This window comes from Pan paniscus, chromosome X (genome assembly GCF_029289425.2).
Source record: "Pan paniscus chromosome X, NHGRI_mPanPan1-v2.0_pri, whole genome shotgun sequence".
Lineage (NCBI taxonomy): Eukaryota > Metazoa > Chordata > Mammalia > Primates > Hominidae > Pan > Pan paniscus.
Window position 1 is genome coordinate 65,312,361 of NC_073272.2, and position 15,098 is coordinate 65,327,458.

General features: G+C 40.5%; 1 pseudogene; it reads left to right on the forward strand.

Annotated features, from left to right (window-relative positions):
- The first annotated feature begins 348 nt into the window (after positions 1–348).
- Positions 349–9,934, forward strand: LOC100991839 (eukaryotic peptide chain release factor subunit 1-like; annotated as a pseudogene).
- The last annotated feature ends 5,164 nt before the right edge of the window (positions 9,935–15,098 follow it).

Below are 15,098 nucleotides of genomic sequence, written 5' to 3' on the forward strand. Positions count from 1 at the left end.
AAGCAATTATTGGTAAGAAAGGGTGTAGTTCTGTTATTTCGCTATTTATTTTCTATATGTATTAATCTTTTTGCTCTTCATTTCCTCCATTACTTCCTATAAATATAATATACTGTATTACATATGACAATATATATGTAATTACATATATATTATATACATATTTGGAAGAAGGCTCTTCCACATGTGCACTGGAAGCTGGAGCCAACTGAAGGTCTCCGCACGGGAAAATGGGGAAAGTGAGGGGGAGCTGGATCTGGACACGAGGAGCATTACTTCCATCAGGAGAGATGCAGATGCCAAGGCTATTTTGCTCAAGAATGATAAACTGAAGCTGAGGAGCCAATGATGGCTGCAGAAAATCGAAGCCAAAATTTGGCTGAGCAGAAGTGCAAAGAGCAGAGGCAGAGGGCCACTGTGGTGGTAAGGAACCTGCACCCACTGAGGCACACTCTGGCGGAGCTGCTGAGGCTGGAGGCCAGCACCTAGCACCAGGTTCATGGCAGGGTGAGCAGCAAGCCCAGGTCAACGGAGCTCAGTCAGATGGGTGCAGCCCAGAGAAAGGACCAGGTTTCAGGAGCTCCAGGCCAACAGAGCTATCCCCCTGCTGGCTATAAGGCAGCAACTGGCCCACCAGGTGCACCTGGAAGGTGATGTGGGACACACGTGTAGGCGGAGATGCCAAGAAGATGGCTGGCATCTTTTTTTTTTTTTTTTTTTTTGAGACGGAGTCTCGCTTTGTCGCCCAGGCTGGAGTGCAGTGGCGCGATCTCGGCTCACTGTAAGCTCCACCTCCCGGGTTCACGCCATTCTCCTGCCTCAGCCTCCGGAGTAGCTGGGACTACAGGCGCCCGCCACCACGCCCGGCTAATTTTTTGTATTTTTAGTAGAGACGGGGTTTCACCGTGTTAGCCAGGATGGTCTCGATCTCCTGACCTCGTGATCCGCCCGCCTCCGCCTCCCAAAGTGCTGGGATTACAGGCATGAGCCACCGCGCCCGGCCGATGGCCGGCATCTTGAAGACCGTGGCCTGAGCCTGGTGGGCACCCTCCTAATCTGGTCTTTTTGCCGTGTTAGGGGATGAGTGAAGAAAGCTGTTTGTGAGAACCAATCAAGTGCTCCATGAACTCCTTCCCCTGCGCCTCCAGGGGCTGAACTTCTCCTGTTTATCAGGGCTGGGCCGACTCTGGGAGAACTGCCCTCTCTCCTCTCAGGATGGCAAGCCGTGTGCCCCAAGCTCGGGGCCTCCAAACTCCCATGCAGAGTGAAGATGGCCAACGTGGTGAGTTTGTGGGGGCTACACTTGCAGGAAACTTGGGGCCTGCCAAGTCCTTGATTCTGTCACTAAACAGGTGCAGACGCACCCCACTCCTAGACTGATGTATGGCTTCCTGGCCATGTTGGATGAAGGAATCTGTGTCACTGTATGCGTTATTAACCATGAGAAAGGCGCCTGGGAGGGGACGGCCTGCTGTGCTGGGTTCTGCCACAAACCGCTGTCATTTGCTTCAGCCTGAGATTCTGCTGGGGCCCTGGTGGGGCCCAGGAGCTCTCAGGCCTGTGGAGTCTGGAGCCGAGGCTGGCTCCGGGCTCTCCCCGCCTTGCGGTCTGCCCCTCAACCCCTTCTCAGTCACCAAGGGTGAAGTTGGCAGTTGTGAGCACCGCCGCTCCAATTGCTTTCTTACTTGTTGTACCCACACCCTTTGGCTAGGCCTTGCTCCTGCCAGCTCTGAGCCCAGGTCTCTCGTGATCTCACTTTCGTGACATCAGAGCGGAGGGTCTTCCTGCACCGAGGAAACGTGGAGCTGGCCCGGTGGTGAAGCCTTTCAGTTGACTCAGAAGCAAGACGGATTGACGTTTGTTGTTAGAAGCCACTGGAATTTGCAGTTTGGTTGTTGGAGTGCAAGTCACTGACTGGTCAGCCCTTGATTTCAGGATATGGAAAGTGAGGGGACAGTGCCTTCCCAACCCCCTGAGGCCCGGCTGGGGCTCCCTCTGCCCCAGTTCTCTACACAGGTGTCCCCCAGTGCTGTGTGGGACTCGCTGGCCCATATCCTGCAGGGGGGCCTGGGCAGGACAACTCTCAGGTTTCAGGGTGGGGCCCAGTTCCCTAAGCCTTCACAGACTGCCTGGGGGTGGGGTGGCGCTGGGTACCTCAGGACCTCCTGGCTCCAGGATGTGTGCCCGGACCCCTGATGATGTCCCTGTGTCATGGGCCCTCTATGGTCCTGACCTCCTATGGCACATCCACGTGCTCAGGGTTCAGAACCCCAGCAGTGTCCAGCAAGGCTGCCCAATGAGAAGGTGGCCAAGAGGAATCTGAGCCTGTGTTTCCTCCATTCAGTCCTAGGGTCCTGGGCCCCTACCCCACAAGAACAGACTTGGTGGTGTCCACAGACACAGCGTGGACGCCCTCCAAGGCACTTTACAAATAAGAAGGGACAGCAGTGGCTGGCTTGGCTGCCTGGCAAGAGAGCACCAACCCTGTTGACAGAGGAATTCTCACTTAATTGAGAGAAGTAGTTTACAAAGTAGAATTTATGATAAACCCATTTTTGCAATAAAGTGAGTGATGGGAACAAAGCCTGTCAAATGCACAGACAGCACAGCCTGACTGTCAGGGAGGCAAGGTGGGGGTGGTCTTCACTTTCTTCACATTTTTCTGTATAGTCTGAATTTTTTATAGTGGATATGTATTCTGTGTTATTTTAAGAGGAAAACCTTCTAGTTTCCTAGTCTTCAAATGACTTCAGTGTGACTGTGGGCTGGTGTGGCTTGAAACTCCCCTTCTAGGAATGTTCCTGGGCTCAGGAGCTTCTGGCTCCTGTCCAAGAAACAGGTGCCTTCCCTTCGGCGTCCTACCTGAGAGAACAGGCCCCATGCAGCAGTGACTGCAGAGTCACGTTGTGGACAATGCTGAGGAAAGAGGAATGTCTGGGCATTGTCAGGGAAGATATTTAAGCAAAGACTTAGAAAAGACAGGGGGCAGCGGGCATCCTGTCGACTGAGATAGACTCAGAATTGTCCCCAAGAAAGTAGCCTAAGAAACCACAAATGTTGGGGGACGTCATTCTGGCATTTTTTTGCAAGTGCAAGAAACCCAAACACTCAGCAATGGGCTTGTGCTCAGACAGGCAGGTTCATCCCTGCATCAGAAGACCATTCTTGAGTTTACTTATCATCACTCATGTTAAACATGGTTATTAGCTGAGCACTGCTGTGTTCCAGCCACAATGTAGAGAGAGGGAATCTCTAGATAGAGGATAGGGTAGTCCCATCTTGCCCCAAAACAAATCATGTGCATTCTCTTTGGACAAACATTGGGAGACTCCCTGGAACCAGTAGATCTGAGTGAAGAAAAGTGTAGAATCTTTTCTATATATATACATATTTTTGGTGTGTATTTTCTAATCTTTTTAGGATGAATATGAATTACTTGGTAATATAAGAAAAAATATAAATATATATTTATTTGTGATTATTTTGTTTTGTTTTTAATTTTAAAATTTGTATAAATTTATGGGATGCAAGTGTAATTTTGTTACATGCATAGACAGTGTAGTGGTGAACTCAGGGCTTTTAGGGTAACCATTGCCCAAATAATGTACATTGTACCCACTAAATAATTTCTCATCATCCACCCCACCCAAAATGTGCTATATGAATTTACTTATCTTTTTTTCAGTATAGTTTTTAAATTTTTTTCTTACACTGGAGATTACAGTTAACATCTTACAATTAACATCTTTTTGTTGACCAGCCTGGGCAATAAAGTAAGACCCTGTCTCAAAAAGCAAACAAATAACAACAACAACAATGCAAAAACAAAAAACAAAGAAACAAAAAACCCCAAAAATGCAGTAACAGGGACTTTTATATTTATCAATGCAGCTACCTTTACCATTGTTCTTTATTTGTTTGTATGATTTTGGGCTACTGTCTAGTGTTCTTTCATTTCAGGTTGAACAATTCCCTTATAATTTCTTTTAGGGTAGGTCTGTTAGTGACAAATTCCCTCGGTTTTCTGTTCCCTGGGAATGTCTGAATTTTGCCTGTATTTTTGAAGGACAAAAGTTTTGCTGAATGTAGAATTATTGGTTCATAGTTTTTTTTTTTCCTTTGGCCCTTTAAATATATTATGCCCATCTTCTGAAGTCCATGGTTTCTGAAGAGAAATTGATTTGTTTTTCATTGAAGATCCCTTGTTCATTTGCGAAAAGTCACTTTTCTCTTGCTGCTTTCAAGATTCTCTCTTTGTCTTTGGCTTTTTACACTTTGATCATAATTTTTCTCGGTGTAGATGTGTTTTAGCTTTTCCTGCTCAGAGTAAATTATGCTTCTTGGATGTGTAGATTCCTATCTTTCATGATTATTCAAGAAACTTTTGGACATTATTACTTTAAACATTCTTTCGCCCATTTATTTTATGTTCCCTTCTGGAGGTTTCATTATTCAAATGTTGGTATGCCTAATGGTTTCCCTCAGGTCTCTAAGGCTCTATTTATTTTTATTTTTATTTTATTTTATTTATTTTATTTTATTTTATGTTATTTTATTTTTGAGACGGAGTCTCACTCTGTCGCCCAGGCTGGAGTTCTGTGGCTTGATCTCGGCTCACTGCAAGCTCTGCCTCCTGGGTTCACGCCATTCTCCTGCCTCAGCCTCCTGAGTAGCTGGGACTACTGGCGCCCGCCACCACGCCCGACTAATTTTTTTGTATTTTTAGTAGAGACGGGGTTTCACCATGTTAGCCAGGATGGTCTCAATCTGCTGACCCCATGATCTGCCGGCCTCTGCCTTCCAAAGTGTTGGGATTACAGGAGTGAGCCACCGCGCCCGGCCTATTTTTATTTTTTTCTTTGTATTTCTGTTCCTCTTACTGCACACTCTTGTTTGACCTATCTTCAACTTTACTGATTATTTCTTATGCCAGCTCTAATCTACCATTGAGCTCCTCTAGTGAAGTCTTTATTTCTGTTATTTAACTTTTGATCTCCAGATTTCATGTTTGTTTCTTTTTAAGAAATGACTTCTCTTGATTGATATTCTTTATTTGTTGAGACTTTGTTCTCCTGGTTTCCTTTCATTTTTTTTTGTCCGTGATTAAAGATAGTAGATTTTTTTTTTCTTTTTTTGAGATGGAGTCTCACTCCGTCGCCCAGGCTAGAGTGCAGTGGTGCGATCTTGGCTCACTGTAACCAACCTCCGCCTCCTGGGTTCAAGCAATTCTCTTGCCTCTTCCTCACCGATAGCTGGGACTACAGGTGCGTGCCACTACATCCAGCTAATTTTTTGTATTTTTAGTAGAGACGGGGTTTCACTCGGTTAGCCAGGGTAGTCTCAATCTCCTGACCTCGTGATCCACCTGCCTCGGCCTCCCAAAGTGCTGGGATTACAGGCGTGAGCCACCGTGCCTGGCCAAAGATAGTAGGTTTAAAGTCTTTGTCCAATGCCTAGCCTTTCTCAGGGAATGTTTCTATTAATTTCTTCTTTTTTTTTTTTTTTTTTTTTTACTGAGTGTGCCTTTGCATGTCTTATAATTTATTGTTGAAACCTGAAATCTGAACATTTTGTATATTATGATGTGGCAGCACTTGGTGTCAGAGTATCCCTGCTCCCCTAAATTTGTTTTGCTGCTTGTTGTTACTTTTTAGTGACTTTTGTAAACCATTTTTTATAAAGCCTGGATTCTTTACCTGTGGCTACTGAAGTCCGCATTCTGTTAGCTTAGTGGACGCTCATGTTTTGAAAGCATTTTCTTAAATGCCTGAAACCCACCCCCGCAAAATACTCTCCCAGTCTTTGAACATAGACACTGTGTTGAGGCCCTCCTTCAATGCTTTGCTTTGAAGTCTATTTTATCTGATATTAATGTTTACATAATATGCATTTTTCCCTAATTTTTGGCATATCTATGTCTTTGTACTTAAGGCGAATTTCTTGTAAACCGTAGTTTTAAACATAATTCCCTCCCCCAAATCTCTCTCTTTTAATTGGTGTATTTAGATGATTTACACATAAGGTAATTATTAATATATTAATGCTTATGTCTGCCACCTTATTATGTGTGCTCTGCTAGTTTTCTTTATTTCTCAATTCTTTTATTTGCCTTTTAATTTTTAACATCTTGTTGGTTAAGTAAAAAATTTGGATTACATCTTGATTTATTTATACCTTTTTTCTTTCTCTTTAAAATATTACCTGCAACCAACTCACACCATATACTGTTTTTGAGTATACCACTGTGCATAGTTTTCTGTGTAATTGCTTTAGAGATTACCATATGTATACTAACATCTCACTGTATACTGGTATCAAAATTTTAATGCTTCATATTAAATATAGAAACCTTGTTTCACTTAGGTCATTTTATCCTGTGCATTCAAATAAAATATAATTGTCTTAAATACTTACTATCCATACATTGAGCACCATATCACATAGTGTTATAATTTTTGCTTCAATCTTCAGATAAGATTTAAAAACTCAGGACAAGTAGGATTATCTCTTGCTATTACACCTCTTTTTTTGTATTCCTATGTTCTTCCTTTTCTGAAATTCCAAGGCTTCTTCTGTTATAATTTCCTTTCTAAGAAAGTTTAGAGAACTTCCTTTAGCTATTTTTTAAGGATAGATTTGCTAGCAACAGATTCTTTTTATTTTTCTTCATCTGAGAATATCTTGATTTACCCTTCATTCCTGACAGATATTTTTGCTAGATATACAATTTGTGTTTGACAAGTCCTTTCTTTCAGTACTTAAAATATGTTATTACTTATTTCTGGCCTTTATGGTTTTAGATGAGAAATACATTTTCATTTGAATTCATATCATCCTACAGGAAATGTGTTGTTTGTCTCTGGCTGCTTTCAAGTTGTTTTCTTTATATTTAGTTTTCAGAAGCTAGATATCATGTGTCTTGACATGTGTTTCTTTGGATTTATCCTATTTGCAATTCACTGAATTTCTTGAATCTGTGGGTTTATGTGTTTCACCAAATTTGGGAAGTTTTCAGCCAGTATTTTTTTGAATATTCTTTCAGCCTTACTCTGTTTCTCCTTTACTTCTGGAACTCTGATAATAAGAATGTTAGATTTTTTTTATATATATATTCTCACAAGTCCCTTAGATCCTCTTCTTTAAAAAAATTCTACTTACTCCTGTTGTTAAGATTGAATAAATTCTATTTATCTATCTGTCTTCAAATTTACTGATCCTATCCTCTGTCATCTCTACTATTAAGTCCATCGAGTAATTAAAAAAAAAAATTTTGCTTATTGCATTTTTATGTTCTATAATTTCCATTTATTATTTTAAAATATAACTTGAATTTCTTTTCTGACATTTTCTATTTTTTTCATTTATTTCAAGGAAATTTGTAAGTCCTTGTTAAAGCAATTGTGTGATGGATACCTTAAAATCCTTGTCAGGCAATTCTAACATCTCTATCAACTCAGTGTTGGCATCCCTTGATTGTCTTTTCTTATTCAAATTGTGGTTTTCCTGGTTGTTGGTATGATGAGTGATTTTTTATTGTATCTCAAACATTCTTGAAATTATATTGTGAGATGTTTAATTACACTTAACATTATTTTTAAGCACATAGTCTCTATGTTGAAGTAGCACAAGGGCTGGATATGTTCAGCTTCCTGTTGGCCTCACTGACACCAGGGAGTATGGAAGTGGAGCACTGAATCATACCGTTTTGTTGATGCATGGTAAAAATGGAAGCTCAGCTTCTAGTTGGACCCTGCTGACAATGGGGAATGGTGGGGGAGTTGTCTCAGTTTAGGCTGCTATAACAAAGTACTATACACTGTGTGGTTTAAAGAAACAAATGCTCTGAGTGGCAAAAATGTTAGCAGATGAGTTTGGAACTGCATCTAACATTAAGTCATGAGTAAATTGTCTTTCAGTCCTGGGAGGCATTACATCTGTACAACAAAGGCTCAAACTTTATAACAAAGTACCTTCAAATAGTCTGGTTGTTTGCTGTGGAACAATTGTAGCAAAAGAAGGAAAGGAAAAGAAAGTGAACATTGATTTTGAACCTTTCAAACCAATTAATACTTCACTGTATTTGTGTGACAACAAATTCCATACAGAGGCTCTTATAGCACTACTTTCAGATGATAGCAAATTTGGCTTCATTGTAATAGATGGTAGTGGTGCAGTTTTTGGCACACTCCAAGGAAACACAAGTCCTGCACAAATTCAATGTGGATCTCCCAAAGAAACACGGTAGAGGAGGTCAGTCATCCCTGTGTTTTGCCTCTTTAAGAATGGAAAAGCGATACAACTACGTTTGGAAAGTAGCAGAGACTGCTGTGTAGCTGTTTATTTCTGGAGACAATGTGAATGTGGCTGGTCTAGTTTTAGCTGGATCTGCTGACTTTAAAACTGAACTAAGTCAATTTGATATATTTGATCAAAGGTTGCAATAAAAAGTTTTAAAGTTAGTTTGTATATCCTATGGTGGTGAAAATGGATTCAACCAACCTATTGAGTTATCTACTGAAGTCCTCTCCAATATGAAATTCATTCGAGAGAAGAAATTAATAGGAAGATAGTTTGATGAAGTCAGCCAGGACATGGGCAAGTACTGTTTTGGTGTTGAAGATTCGCTAAAGGCTTTGGAAATGGGAGCTGTAGAGTCTAATAGTCTATGAAAATCTGGATATAATGAGATATGTTCTTCATTGACAAGGCACAGAAGAGGAGAAAATTCTCTATCTAACTCCAGAGCAAGAAAAGGATACATCGGCAGGGCACGGTGGTTCACGCCTGTAATCCCAGCTCTTTGGGAGGCCGAGGCGGGCCTAGGTGGATCACGAGATCAGGAGATCGAGACCATCCTGGCTAACACGGTGAAAACCTGTCTCTACTAAAAAATACAAAAAATTAGCCGGGCGTGGTGGCACGCGCCTGTAGTCGCAGCTACTCGGGAGGCTGAGGCAGGAGAATGGCGTGAACCTGGGAGGCGGAGCTTGCAGTGAGCAGAAATCGCGCCACTGCACCCCAGCCTGGGCAAAAGAGCGAGAATCCGTCTCAAAAAAAAAAAAAAAAAAAAAAAAAAAAAAAAAAAAAAGGAAAAGAAAAAGATACATCTCATTTCATAGACAAAGAGACTGGATGGGAACATGAGCTTATTGAGCGCATACCCCTGTTGGAATGGTTTGCTAACAACTATAAAAAATTTGGAGCTATGTTGGAAATTGTCACAGATAAATCACAAGAAATGTCTCAGTTTGTGAAAGGACTTGGTAGAAGTGGAAGTATCTTGTGGTACCGAGTAGATTTCCAGGGAATAGAATACCAGGAGACGATTATTTTTTTTACCTTGGTGACTAGTAGGTAGTCAGCAAAACGTGCCTCACCCTCCAACATCCAACCCAAGGAGCATACCCATGGTGGAATACAAACAGATCCCTGCCTCACAGTTGGAACATTTCCAGAATTTAATCCATGAGCATTGGATATTGAAAAGAAAACCGAAACAAAACCAGATCCAGCCCTACACTTTGGTTTGTCACGGTGTCAGCACAGCAGCCTACAATTAAGTTCCTAAATGCGACTTTGGAGTAATGTAAAAAGGAATCCCAGTTTTTACTTTTACTCAATGGTGAAATTGGTTGCCCTTGTATTTTATGAAAAAGAAAAAAAAGATTTTTTTAACTTTCATACATAGAATCAAAAATACTTTAATTGTTGTAAACTTTCAAAAGTTAATAAAAGTGAGATCAGACTGGTTTGTTTCTTATTTTGATTGGAGAAAAATTAAATTATTGCATTTTGCAGTAACCCATTTACATGGCATTCTCAGCTTAGACTGCATAAGAAGAAATATATGTGGTGAAATGTTGGAACCATTTCTCTCTTGGTCTCTGTTTAATGTTGAAAGGGTGAGCTACTAGGAGGCAATTTCAACTTTACTCCCTCACTCTACCCACTGCCCCACCAGACTGGAAGTTTCAAGGATGTAAATTGCATTGCAAAATCAAACTGACTCCTGAAGCATTTGGGCCAGTGCACTGTTTGCTTCCATTTGTTTGGCAGATACATTTGTGCCTGGTGTTTGGGAGCTCTTTGAATCAATTGTTTTGACAAGGGTCCTTATAAACTTAGCTACCCTACTAGAAATCAGTTTGGGATGGATATGTTGGGGCTTCTGTCTATTGCTGGGATTGGGAGAAATAAAACATGCAATCTAAGTGGAAGTGAAGAAATTTAAAGATGATTTTATTTTGTTTGGGCCAGTTCTTGTTTAAAGGAAGGTGGGTGTGTTTTCCTTGTGTTGGATGGCATGAGATTATGTGAATGTTTTGATTTATTAAAATGAACTGCAAGGTTTTTCACAGGAATGACAGACCTGTACAACTGCATGTAATTACAAACTCCTGACCTCCTGGTGGGGTTGGGACATCTGTTTCAAATGTGAGACTTACAATCACCTCTCACATGAGCAATTAGGGGCAGGTGGGAAGGGATGGGACACAGCTTCTGGCACCATGGACTTAAGATTATGTTGGATGCAAAAGTTGGCCTGAAATCTTGAAGCTTATGCCTCACATCTGGGCTATAAGTCAGACTTGAACCCAGCTGACATGCATGTCATGCTTGATGTGGTGACAGTGAACAAAGTGTATAGTATGTGTCCAGTGGTAGCAATGGAAAAAAGTATAACGAATGGACTTCGAAAGACCAAAGTCAATTGATATCACTTCCACACTAACTAGGATAGTGGGGTGCATTTGGTTTTCAAATTGGGTAGTTTTAACACTTTAGTGCTGACTGCTGTTCTTTACTGACTTGACTCAGTCACTCGTAGGTTTATTGATCTGAACCAGCATCTTGTTCCCAGGTTACAGACCTGCCTATCTTTCCAATAATACTATTTCACTTAAATGAAGGGAGTAGGTATTAAATGTAAAGCTTCTGGTTCTCACACTGTACTCTCAGGTCCAAATGACTGTCTGTTAACCTGATGTCTCAACCCCCAGTGAGAGGAGTTGACCCTTTGGTGTTCACCAACATGGGAGACTTCACTGGAACAGGCTTTTTTTTTTTCTTTGCTTTGGGCTCTGCTATTTGTTTGCAGAACACCCAAGAATGAGTAAAAATGCTCTCTCCACAGTAGTATCTTAGGGTTTTCCCATTGTAAATGGGATTGATGTGATATGACAAGACCAGAGAAATTGGAAGTAAATTTACATTTTTGAATATGTTTGTTGTTTCACATGATACATTTAGGGTATGCAGCTCCTTTTGTAGTTTTAATTTTTACTATTTAAGTTTGGAAAAGATGCCAAATTTTTGTATTTCTTTAATCAGTTTGTTCTCTTTGGTGATATATATTGCATGATATATTGATGTGTGTATCAATATATACTGATATGTATTACACTTACACATACAAACACATAAGAGGGGGTGAAAATTGTAGCCTTTGCATTCTCTATAGCTTTTGCAGAGAGATCCTAAGCAGCGAAATCTTGGTGTTGTGATGTACAGAAATGGAAAAGAGTATTAAACCATATTTAAGAATTAAAAATGCTTATTTCTCACAGTTCTGGAGGCTGGGAGTCTGAGAATAGGGTATCAGTATGGTCGGGTTCTGGTGAGGTCCCTTTTCCAAGTTGTAGACAGTTGACTTCTGCTTGTATCCTCAAATGGTGGAAAAAGAGTGATCTAGTTCTCTGGCCTTTTATAAGAACACTAATCTCACTTGTGTGGGCTCCACCCTCATGACCTAATTACTTCCCAAAGGTGCCACCTCCAAATATCATCAGATTAGAGATTATATGTCAACATATGAATGGTGGGGGAGGACGCAAACATTCAGTACATAACATGAAAGAACAAGAATTGTCAGTATCCCTGCTTCACACTGCCTTGTTTAGCCTTTTTGCTGTTGGGTGGTTGTATAGGTTTAGCTCTTCACTAGGTCCCAGTGAAACTAGGCATTTGGTGATAGTAGATTGCTGACTAGCACCAACTCTCACTGCTATTTTCAGTCACATGTTGTTGGATTCAGGTGGACAGTCAGCTCTCTATTAGGCCTTAATGACTTGGGGTTGAGAGGATTAACTGTAGTGATAACTAGCCTCTATGCCTTGAACCACTTCATCTCCTATGTCTCTTTGCTGCTGGGTAGGGTTGAAGTCTCCTGGTTGTTGGATCCCACTGACTGTACCCTGGTGGGAAAATTGAAGCACTGCCTGCTTTTTCCAGGAGAGTTATAGAAGATCAACTCTTCTCTCAGCCGCAACAATATGATCCTGGCAGGGATTTCCATTGCCTTTTGATCCAGAAAACCTTTACTAGGCATACACCTCCAGCAATATACATGCATACATAATGTTAGTCATCTTAGCTTTGTTTGCAATTGAAAATATTACAATCAGCCTAAGTGCTGATAAATAGAAGAATGGTTGAGTAAACTATAGTACATCCACAAAATGAAGTATTATACATTTGTAAAATAAAAAGAATGAGGACTATCTGGATGATCTCTTATGGAGTAATTCTAGAATATATTGTTAATTAAAAAATCAAATTGCAAATAAACCTATGGCATGCTACTTTATGTTTAAGAAGAAAAAAAAGAAACGGGAATTGAACTCAGCTCTGCATCAAGCGGACCTAATAGACATCTACAGAACTCTCCACCCCAAATCAACAGCATATATATCCTTGTCAGCATCACATGGCACTTATTCCAAAACTGACCACTTAGTTGGAAGTAAAGAACTCCTCAGCAAATGTAAAAGAATAGAAATTATAACAAACTGTCTCTCAGACCACAGTGCGATCAAACTAGAACTCAGGATTAAAAAACTTACTCAAAACCGCCCAACTACATGGAAACTGAACAACCTGCTCCTGAATGACTACTGGGTACATAAAGAAATGAAGGCAGAAATAAAGAAGTTCTTTGAAACCAACGAGAACAAAGACACAACATACCAGAATCTCTGGGACACATTCAAAGCAGTGTGTAGAGGGAAATTTATAGCGCTAAATGCCCACAAGAGAAGGCAGGAAAGATCTAAAATTGACACCCTAACATCACAATTAAAAGAACTAGAGAAACAAGAGCAAACACATTCAAAAGCTAGCAGAAGGCAAGAAATAACTAAGATCAGAGCAGAACTGAAGGAGATAGAGACACAAAAAACCCTTCAAAAAATCAATGAATCCAGGAGCTGGTTTTTTGAAAAGATCAACAAAATTGATAGACTGCTATCAAGACTAATAAAGAAGAAAAGAGAGAAGAATCAAATAGATGCAATAAAAAATGATAAAGGGGATATCACCACCGATCCCACAGAAATACAAACTACCATCAGAGAATACTATAAACACCTCTAGGCAAATAAACTAGAAAATCTAGAAGAAATGGATAAATTCCTCGAAACGTATACCCTCCCAAAACTAAACCAGGAAGAAGTTGAATCTCTGAATAGACCAATAACAGGATCTGAAATTGAGGCTTACCAACCAAAAAAACTCAAGGACCAGATGGATTCACAGTCGAATTCTACCAGAGGTACAAGGAGGAGCTGGTACCATTCCTTCTGAAACTATTCCAATCAATAGAAAAAGAGGGAATCCTCCCTAAGTCATTTTATGAGGCCAGCATCAACCTGATACCAAATCCAGGCAGAGACACAGCAAAAAAGGAGAATTTTAGACCAATATCCCTGAGGAATATAGATGCAAAAATCCTCAATAAAATACTGGCAAATTGAATCCAGCAGCACATCAAAAAGCTTATCCACCACGATCAAGTCGACTTCATCCCTGGGGTGCAAGGCTGGTTCAACATATACAAATCAATAAATGTAATCCAACACATAAACAGAACCAACGACAAAAACCACATGAATATCTTAGTAGATGCAGAAAAGACCTTCAACAAAATTCAACAGCGCTTCATGCTGAAAACTTTCAATAAATTAGGTATTGATGGAATGTATCTCAAAATAATAAGAGCTATTTATGACAAACCTACAGCCAATATCATACTGAGTGGGCAAAAACTGGAAGCATTCCCTTTGAAAACTGGCACAAGAGAGGGATGCCCTCTCTCACCACTCCTATTCAACATAGTGTTGGATGTTCTGGCCAGGGAAGTCAGGCAGGAGAAAGAAATAAAGAGTATTCAATTAGGAAAAGAGGAAGTCAAATTGTCCCTGTTTGCAGATGACATGTTTATATATTTAGAAAACCCCATCATCTCAGCCCAAAATCTCCTTAAGCAGATAAACAACTTCAGTGAAGTCTCAGGATACAAAATCAATGTGCAAAAATCACAATCATTCTTATACAGCAATAACATACAAACAGAGAGACAAATCATAGTGAGCTCTCATTCAGAATTGCTTCAAAGAGAATAAAATACCTAGGAATCCAACTTACAAGGGATGGGAATGACCTCTTCAAGGAGAACTACAAACCACTGCTCAATGAAATAAAACAGGATACAAACAAATGGAAGAACATTCCATGCTCATGGATAGGAAGAATTATTATCGTGAAAAAGGCCATATTGCCCAAGGTAATTTATAGATTCAATGCCATCCCCATCAAGCTACCAATGACTTTCTTCACACAATTGGAAAAAACTACTTTAAAGTTCATATGGAACCAAAAAAGAGCCCACATTGCCAAGTCAATCCTAAGCCAAAAGAACAAAGCTGGAGGCATCACACTACCTGACTTCAAACTAAACTACAAGGCTACAGTAACCAAAACAGCATGGTACTGGTACCAAAACAGAGATACAGACCAATGGAACAGAACAGAACCCTCAGAAATAATACCACACATCAACAACTATCTGATCTTTGACAAACCTGACAAAAGCAAGCAATGGGGAAAGGATTCCCTATTTAACGGATGGTGCTGGGAAAACTGGCTAGCCATATGTAGAAAGCTGAAACTGGATCGTTTCTTTACACCTTATACAAAAATTAATTCAAGATGGATTAAAGACTTTTTGACCTAAAACCATAAAAACCCTAGAAGAAAACCTAGGCGTTACCACTCAGGACATAGGCATGGGCAAGGACTTCATGTCTAAAACACCAAAAGCA